This window comes from Cupressus sempervirens, chromosome 11 (genome assembly GCF_028749045.1).
Source record: "Cupressus sempervirens isolate cs-2001-9-10 chromosome 11, ASM2874904v1, whole genome shotgun sequence".
Classification (NCBI taxonomy): Eukaryota; Viridiplantae; Streptophyta; class Pinopsida; order Cupressales; family Cupressaceae; genus Cupressus; species Cupressus sempervirens.
The window spans coordinates 307,270,954-307,281,678 of record NC_143128.1 but is presented as its reverse complement, the minus strand read 5'-3'; positions in this window follow the sequence as shown (position 1 = coordinate 307,281,678).

Sequence of the window (10,725 nt, the reverse complement as noted above, 5' to 3'; positions counted from 1 at the left end):
CAATGACAAAAAAATGATTGAAAAAATTCTTTTAACAACAATCTCCCTCTTTCAATAAATATTCTTCATCAATGATCTTTTCAATCAGATTTCCAACAATTTGGTGTACCTACTAGCTTCTAGGGCAAGGAATTATCTAGGACTCTTCAAAAGGGGCAACATGCAAGATGCAAACACATGGCTAAATAGAGTATATCCCTAGCTAGTGAAGAAAAAGCTTCCAGAGCACAACAAGGAATACATGATAGTGAATGATGCATTTATATTTGTAATTATCTTATTTATTGAAGGGGATTATGCAAAAAGGATATCAAATGAGGCATCAATAAAGATTTCAGAAGTTGGTGCTTATTACATCCAATTTTAGACATTCACTTATTTGAGGGTAGTGGGTATCACTATCAATCTCAAGAAGCTCCCTAGGTATCCAACTAATAGGCTTATATTACTGGAGATCACTCGACAACTCTTTTCTACTTACCATAGGGTAAGAAAGAAACATAAATAACTTGGGTGTGGCCTATTACTATAGGACTATTTAGTGTGATCCTGAGACAAGATATTCCATCTTTTGAGCTTGGGTGGGATTAGTATCAATAGGAAGAATATAAATCTTTGTGCCCTTATTTTGATAACATTGGAAGAGTGTAGTATTTGGCTGATATTATAACATGAAGATGCAATTAAGGACCACTAGATGAATGTAGTAGATGACTACGATATCCATATAAGGGATTATTGTGGGATAATTCTCTATCTAGTAAGTAGTTCCTTGAAGATAAAGGTTCCTTTAAAGGTAGTGCAACAAGATATTGAGGATATCCTTGATCTACTATATAATAGAGAGAATATTTTTGATTGACCTATTATGAATGCTAAGATTGATAAGGAAGAAAACTTTGATAGTAATCATAGGGCTAGGCATATCATCAAATTGACTAAGGATTGGATTAAGAGACCTTACAAACTTGATCCAATTCCTCATGCAGTAGTCTTCCATGCTACAACCTACCAAAAAAAAGGTAGAGAAGCTAAGGTGACAATGCCCACTTTCATAGCTCAGTCCCTAGTGAGGCTAGAAATAGTGCACCAACTTGATAGTGAAGTTAGATATTATAGGGCTCCAAAAGGTAAGGGCAAGAGGAAGAGAAATTCCCCCCAAAAAGATAAGCCAGAAGAAGAACCAACTCAAGCACTACTATATCCTAGGACAAAAAATGTACAAGGGTCAAAGAGTGTAGAAGCTACACATACCCAGGATAATCCTCAAGTGTCATTGACTGAACAAGGGTAGGAAGGAGATGGAATAGAAGTACAAGAAGTGTCTCCATCTCTTCAATAGGAGGCACAAGCCTCTCCATCAGTCCCTAAAAGAAGAAAGATCAAGATTCCAATCAAAAGGAGACAAAAAGTGATTAGGAGAGTTATTCCTTTCCCATTAGTCTCAGATGTTATCTTAGAAGGAGAGGAAGAAGATGATTATGAGGATGAAGATGATAACCTTCCTTTGAATCAAAGGACTTGTCTTGCTAGATCCATAGAGTTAGAATAGAGAAGAAGCTCCAAAATTACACCACCATCCATTCTTGAGTAGCCTATTAAGTACACTACATTAGAAGATGAGCTCAAGCAATGGATTGATGAATAGGAGGGCAAAGGCACTGATGTCTTAAAGATGTCAAATTTTGATTTTATTCCAGTTGGCATGGAATTACTAGGAGATAAAACAAGGGATACTCCAACAAATAAACCTCAACAAGAGGATTGGAGTCAGTTGCCATTGCAACCACAAGGACCTAAAGTAGCTCCACCATTTCCAATTCAAGTTATATTTTGCATGGATAAAGGTTTGACTACTCCTCTTTCTATGAGCAATGAAGAAGGACAAGTTCAAGTAGAATAGGAGGAAGAGCCACAAAAAATATCCACTGATGAAGTGTTAGAGGAAGGGAAAATATGTGAGAAACCTCAATAGATTTCCCAAGATATAGAGGTGAGAACTATGGACTCCACAGATATAGAGACTCCTAGTGTGGATCTCTCACAAAAGGAGAAGACTTTGGAGAGGAGTGATAAGGGGAAGAGCATAGTAGATAAAAATCCTTCATCTTTAAAAGGAAAATCTCTGATGAAGCATATTCCAAGATGCCTAAGAAAAGAGGTGATTAGAAACAAAAGGAAATGATATGATATTGAGGAGGAAGGAATAAGAGAATTTATTGAAGCTCTCAAAAAACCTGTCACCGCCAAAAGATGCATGGGGATTGGCCTTCATCACGAGTGATTAGAATAATGATTTGTTTGCTCATGTTGCTATCCCTCATCTACATGTAGATGTTGAAGAATTGAATATACAGTATTATCAGATTAGGGAATTTATGCTTGGGAAACCCATGTTGAACACTGCCAAGTTGATGGTGACAATTGGGATTAAATAAATGTTTGGGCAATTAGAATAGGATGACACATAATTGATAACACTTTGAAACTAGAATGAGATCCTATAAGGATATCTAAATGAAGTTGTTGGTTCTTTAGATCCTAAAAATCTTGAGGAGACTTTGAGTGCAGCATTAGAGAAAAAGGATAAGGAGACAATGCAGTTTGATCCATTTTTGAAAGCTTGTCAGCAATGTCAAGAAAGTTTTGAGGAAAAAGGTGTGTAGATTATATAGGTAAATCTTAAGTTACTACACCATATGTAAGATAATGTAAATAACCTAGTGACCATTTTGAATTAGGATTTTGGTTTGATGGATGAAGTAAATACTTGGGGCAAGGACATGCAAGAATTATGGTCAATCAAATGCCAAAGGCATCAGATGTTAATGGAGGTATACATAGTGAAAGAGTTAGATAAAATTTATGATTGGATAGAGAAGATTACAGATCATAATAAAGTAATGGAGACATTACATGTGGATATTCATAAGCTCAAGGATCAAACCCAAGAGCAAATTTTGGAGGTAGAGAAACATTATAGTGATGCATGCTTAGATATTTTTGAAGATGATTCAAGGGATAAATTGATATTTGTGGGAGTAGTTGTTGAGCAATTCTAGAATTTTTTTGAAGAAGCTTCTAATGATGATATTAGAAAAGCATTGAGAGCTTAAGAAGCATTACTAGATTTATATGTGAAATTAGGAGATTTTGCAAAAGCTTGCATTGAGGTGGGAAACTACAGGGAGAAAGTGAGGACACATATGAAGCCTTGGATTTTCTAGGTGTGTCTCAAGTCACTAAGATTATTGAGAAAGTTAAGAGCAAATACCTAGACATAGCTCTAATCCTAGATGCTAGAATTTTAGTTTTGACACTTGGTAAAATTTTGCATTTTTTAAACTTGCTTTTGAGGTGTGCAAGTGTGCCAAGTGCATAAGTGTGCCAGGTGCACAAGTGTGCTACTTATAAGGTGCACTAGAAGTTTTTGAAGAAGTCAAAGGTACACAATAATTAACTACCAATTCTAAATTTAGAGCTTTCCATGCATCAAAAATGCATTCTGAAGAAATTTTAACTCCTATAAAAACATAATGAAGATGGAACTTCTATTTTTGGTACTTCCAGACACTCCTACATCATCTTAAGGCTTTCTTCTTCTTATTTTATCATGCTTTCTTTATTTTAAAACATATAAAGGCTCATGCATCCATTTAATGATATAAGTATGGATGGAGTCATACTTAGCACCAATTAGATAGTTAGTTTGTATACAATTTGATTTTTTTTATTAGTTTAGAAGCATATATTTGCATTAAGATATCTTTGACTCTCAACACAAATTGAGGAGAAGATTTCTTATAAATTTAGGAATGTAATTTTTAGTCTAGACTACCATTATTTTGATGCAATAATATATGCTATCGGTGCTTACATTTGGAGTGTAGTGATTCTTGCCTAAGTGTGTTATATTTTGTGGATTTATATTCATGGAATTTAATTAAGTCAATAGTTCTATTGTATTATTTTGGTTGTGTGATCTTTTAAATTTGGTTTTTGCTATGGGTCTATAAATTCTACTGACATACTTAGTTCAAGAAGAGATCACCATATTGTTCCTATATAGCTTCTCGTCTCACATGAATGCACTTTCTATGGCCTTGCAATTGATGAAAAGTGAAACATCTAATGATTACTTAATTCTCAATGATGATTGCATCAGTGGAATTAAGGAAGTGCCACTCCTATTTTTATTGGTTACCCACTGATCGTTTCAAAATCTTAACTCATAGATTCATTATTTCCATGGCTTATGTCCGTTAGGATTTTAATTTTCATGTTAATTATTTAAATTTATTGTTACCATACCTTTTTTATTTTCTTTACTATTCCCTTCATTAAAATAGGAATTCATATAGTTGCATTGTTAGACTGCACTCATTAAAAAAGAAATACAAAAATATGTTTCTTTTTGTGTGGTTCTTGTTTTGAAATAGCAAGAAAATTCAAAATCTTATGTGAATTGTTTAAAGAACCAGCAAGGGCCTCTTCATAAACACTCATATTTATCTTCTACTGATTAGATTCTAGTAGGTCAAAAGATTGCCCAAAAGCTTGGAGTTGATCCCAAATTAACTTTTTAAGAGAGGAGTTTGAAAGGATTTCTATCGTTGAGCATCATGCACAATGATAGCTCAACAACTAACTTAGGAAAATCATTTTAGAGTTAGTGTCTACCGAGCATGGTTGACTAACAAATGATTTTCTTATTTTGGCATATTGAGTTTAATGGATTTGTTTGTTGGTTCTAGCTGATTGAAGAAATGAAGTATTATTGTTATAAGTTGTACTCAAGCCAACTTGAAAATGTATATGATATAATTATAAGGTTAAGTTAAGGGTTGATGATGTGTAAGAATGTGTGGAAAATAAGAAGATGCTTAGAGGAAGGGAATTGGAAGGATAAGAAAAATATGCTTGTTGAGTGGAAAGGATTAATTTGATGGGGAAAGATCAAGTATTTGAGCTAGAATTGAGATCTAAAATTAGAAATACACTTGCATCAACAATAAGGCCATATCATCAATACTCTCTAACCATTGTAGTAGTGTATCAAATCTCTTAATAGAGTTAGACTAACAACTATTTTCCAAATCCTCTAGAAAGGTGGAATTTCAAGATTGAAGTGTCTAAATACCTCCAATAAGGCCACTCCTAATAGGGTGACTAAATCCTCTAACAGGAACATACCAAAAAATATGTTTTGTAAGCTTTAACAACATTGGCGCCTAATAGGTCTCACTTTAGAAGAGCGAAAAATAATAACTAGTTGCAATTGGTGGTTTTTCCTAAATTGGGTTTCCATGTTAAATCTTGGTGTCACTTGTGTTCATTCTATTTATTTTATGTTTATGCAACTAAGTTAATTAAGGATAGTCACAGTTAATATCTTAAGATCTACATGTTTAATATTTTCTAAGTAATAGTTGATATTATAGTGCTTGCCTAGTTACAACATATTGATATTGTTAATCAAGTGCCTATCTATTAACTGAGTGACAATAGTTTTAGCAGAGTTTATGTTTTGAACTCACATCTATGAAATCTGGGATTTATTTTTGTGGTAATTGATTCACCCCTCCCCTCTTAGTTACTCATCTTTCTTTAATTTTTTTTAATGATATGACAACAATCTTCTCCCTCTTTGACATCTTATGCCAAAGATAATATTCAATAAATTTCAATGTACTTGATGTATAGATTCATATGCAATCTACACTTTCATTACTACATCAATTTGACTGATCTTCAAGAATGCTCAGTTGATGAATCACTAAATGTTGTTTAGTGAGCTTTAGATAGTGGAATAACTACTAGCTTACCTTTTAGATAAAAAATGCATCCTTAGATAATGGCTTGGTGAATATATCTACAATTTGTTCTTTAATATTCACATATTTCAATCTCACCTCTTTTTTATCACAAAGTATAACCACTAGATCCTTGATTTCTACCTTCATACCTACCAATAGTTGTTTCAACCAAATAATATTGGAACAACTGACCACTTTTGCAACATACTCTGCCTCTACTATAGACTGAGAGATGCAATTATTCTTCTTACTTGTCAAAGACACTAGTCTCTTACCAAGAAAGAATGCTCCACCACTGGTGCTCTTCCTATCATCAACACTTCCTACCCAATCTTCATCAGTGAAGGCTTTCAAATATAAGTTTCCTCCTTTATTGTACCATAATACATAATCTTCAGTACCCTCTAGATACCACATGATTCTCTTTATTTCCATCATATGATTTTCTCTAGGATTAGCTAGAAATCTTGCCACCATACCAATTGCAAGAGCAATATTAGGGCTCGTATATACTACATACTATAATTTTCCAATCATTGATTTGTATGTGGTTGTATCTACCTCCTTAGAATCATCTTTTTTGGAAATATTATGTCTAATGGACATAGGTGTTCCAACTAGTCTTGAATCCTCCATTTCAAATTTTTTGAGCATCTCCTTGATATACTTAGGTTGAGTAATATAGATGTTATCTTTATTCTGTTGAATCTGCAAGCCATAAAGAATTTGATTTCTCCAAACATTGAAATCTCAAATTCCTTACTCATTTCCTACAGAAAATATTTTCACAAATCATCACTTTTTCCTCGAGAGGCTTTTATTGCACTTACACTAGCTTTGATTCTCTCAATATATTTTGCAATGTTTTCATCTTTACTCATCTTCATCTAATTGAACTGACTAAACAAGATGATTAAATCCTCTAATAAGGTCACACCTATCATTGTGTTTTGTAACCTTTAATAGAGTTGGCTCCTAAAAAGGCTCATTTCAGAAGAGTGAAAAATATGTTAAAGAGGGAGAAGTTTGATGTCATATCAAAGACATTTTGTAAAGAAAGAGTTTTCTATATCAGAGAAATATTTTTTGAATGTTTAAAGATGTCAAAGTGGAAGAGTTTGATGAAGAATAAACTTGGAGATTTTTCTAATAGAGAGAGAATGAAATTAGAGGGAGAGATTAAAGTAATAGGGAGTTTGCACTGATAGAGGGAGTTATAATGGATGAGATTCAGAATGAAACTAAGGATATCATCCTTACTTTTATTTTTTCCTAAAATTTCATTGTATTTGATATGTTTTATTGCCATCAATGCTAAAGAGGGACATTGTTGAGAATAATATATCAATTATATATTGTCTTTGATATTATAAAAAATTTCATATCTTTGCTAGTTAGTGTATGCTGAGCTCACTCGAGTAATGAAGATAGTTTCCTATGTCTATTGAGCATTCTAGTGTTTGCCAAGTTCAGAAGATAGTGTAACCTGAGTTCACTTAGGCACCAAAGGGAAGCTCATAGAAGTTAAATTTTAATCAAGCTCACTTGGTTAACAAAGGAAAGTTGGATGGAAGTAGTGTTAATCGATCTCACCTAGTTACCAAAGGAAGTTTACAAAGTTGTAGTGTTAATTGAGTTCACTTGGCTAACACAGGAAAATCTTTTTAGAGTTGGTGTCTACCGAGCAAGGTCGATTAACAAAGGATTTTATTGTTTTAGAATATTGAGTTTAATGGATTTACTTATTGGTTCTAGCTAATTGAAGAGATGAAGTATTATTTTTATAAGTTGTATTCAAGCTAACATGACAATGTGTACGATATAAGTATAAGGTCAAGTTGAGGATTGAAGATGTGTAAGAATATGTGGAAGATAAGAAGTTTCTTACACAAAGTGAATTGGAAGGCTAAGAAGAATATCCTTATTGGGTAGAAATGATTAATCTAATTAGTAATGATCAAGTATTTGAGATATAATTGAGATTTGAAATCAGTAATATACTTGCATCAACAATCAATTCATATCATTTTTACTCTCTAACCATTGTTGTAGTGTATCAAATCTCTTAACAAACTTAGCCTAATACCTATTTGTCAAATCATTTAACAAGGTGACATTTCTAAATTGAAGTGTCTAACAACCTCTAACATGGCCACTCTATTAGGATTAACCTCATATAGAAATAATAGTTACATACAAATATAACCAATACTAGAAAATAGTAGATCACATAAAAGAGAACACAAGACACCAAGATTCAATGTGGTTCACCCAATCCCTAGGCTATGTCCACCAATAGCAAGTCCAATATTATTATTGTCTATGATTACAACCTAGTTACAATCCATAATCCCTTACATTTCAATACTGCCGCAAGAAGCTTCAATATCACCATTCATCATGAAATCCCTAACCCTAATCCTTTTTATACAAGCTTTTGTTGCTTACAAAATTAGGGCTAGAATAATAGGAAAAGAGTAGTCGATGCCTTTTACAATATAAGGGCATTTTTGGCTTTGGGAACACTACCCACAAAAAACCCCCATGGGGGCATTTCTCTTCAACCCCACCCTATACTATGATAGGGAGTGCACCTGGGCTATTGCTCCATCTTGGGGCACTACCCCCAAACCCCCGTAGAAATAATATGGGAATAAAATCACACTGATTAAACCTCCAAGTCTAATTAGGCTCCATATCACAACACACTTCTAATAGCATGATTAAATCCTCTAATAAGGTCACATCTAATAGTGTGTTTTGTAACCTTTTATAAGATTGGCTCCTATTAGGTCTCAGTTCAAAAGAGTGAAAAATAGTAACTAGTTGTAATTGGTGGTTTTTCCCAAATTGGATTTCCATGTTAAATTTTGGTGTCACTTGTGTTCATGCTATTTATTTTATTTGTATCCAACTAAGTTAATTAAGGTTAATCAATATTAATATCTTAAGATTTTCATATTCAATATTTATCGAGTAATAGTTGATATTATAGTGCTTACCATGTTACAACATATTGCTAGTGTTAATTGAGTGCCTATGTGTTAACTGAGTGACAATGGTTTCAATAGATTTTATGTTTTGTACTAACATCTGAGGGATTTGGGATTTATTTTTGTGGTAATTGATTCACCCTTCCCCTCTCAGTTACTTATCTTTCTTTACAAAATTTCTCTGATATGTCAGAAAAATTCTCCCTCTTTGACATTTTAATCCAAAGACAATATTTAGTGAATTTCAATGTACCTGATGTAAAAATTCATATGAAATCTACCCTTTTGTTACTACATCAATTTTATTGATCTTCAAGAATTCTCAGTTGATGTGTTACTAAATGTTGTTTAGTGAGCTTTAGATAGGGGAATAACCTACAACTTACCTTTTAGATACAAAAATGCATCTTTAGGTAATTGTTTGGTGAATATGTCTGCAATTTTTTCTTTAGTATTCATATATTCCAATCTCACCTCTTTGTTATCACAAAAGATATCCACTGGATCCTTGATTTCTACCTTAATACATTCCAATAGTTTTTTGAACCAAACAATTTTGGAAAAACTGATTGCTGCAACAAAATACTTTGCCTCTTTTGTAGACTAAGAGATGCAATTTTTCTTCTTGTCCAAGACACTAATCTCTTACCAAGAAAGAATTCTCCACCACTAGTGCTCTTCCTTTCATCAAAACTTCCTGTGCAATATGCATTAGTGAAGGCTTTTAAATATAAGTTGCATCCTTTCTTGTACCATAATCCAGAATCTTTAGCACCCTTTAGATACTTAATGATTCTCTTTATTGTCATCATATGATTTTCTTTAGGATTAGCTAGAAATCTTTCCACCATACCAACTGCAACAACAATATTAGGCCTAGTATGTACTACATACTATAGTTTTCCAATTATTGACTTATATGTGTTTTGATCTACATCCTTAGAATCATCATTTTTGGAAAGGTTATTTCTACTAGACATAGGTGTTCCAACTGGTCCTGAATCTTCTATACCAAATTTCTTTAGTATCTCCTTGATATACTTAGTTTGAGTAATGTAGATACCATCTTTCTTTTGTTGAATCTACAAGCCAAAAAAGAATTTGATTTCTCCAAACATTGACATCTCAAATTCTTTACTCGTTTCCTTTGAAAAATATTTGTACAAATCATTGATTTCCCCTGCAATGGATTTGATTGCACTTACACTAGCTTTGATTCTCTCAACATATTTTGTAATGTTTTCATCTTTCTTCATTTTCATCTTATAGAACTGATGGAATAGGTGATTAAATCCTCTAACAAGATCACACATAACAATGTATTTTGTAACCTTTAACAAGGTTGGCTCCTAACAAGGCTTCCTTTAGAAGAGTGAAAAAGATGTCAAAGAGGGAGAAGTTTGCTATCATATTAGAGAAATTTTGTAAAGAAAGAGTTTGTTATATCAAAGAATTTTTTTTTAAATATTTGAAGATGTCAAAAACAAATAGTTTGATAAATAATAAATTGGAGAGTTTGTTGATAGAGGGAGAAAGTAAAATTAGAGGGAGAAATTGAAGTTAGAGGGAGTTCACACTAATAGAGGGAGTTCCCATAGATGAGAATATGAAGGAAACTAAGTATATTATCCGTACTTTTATTTTTCCCTAAAATTTCATTGTATTATGAAATGTCATGTTGCTATTAATGCCAAAGAGGGAGATTGTTGAAAACAATTGATCAATTGTATATTGTCTTTGATATTACACAAAATGTCATATCTTTTTTAGTTAGTGTATGTTGAGCTCACTCAAACAATGAAGATAGTTTCTTGTATTTGCTAAGCATTCAAGTTTTTGCCAAGTTTAGAAGATAGTGTCTACTGATTTCACTCAAGCACCAAAGAAAAGTTTGCAAAACTTTAGTGTTAACCGAG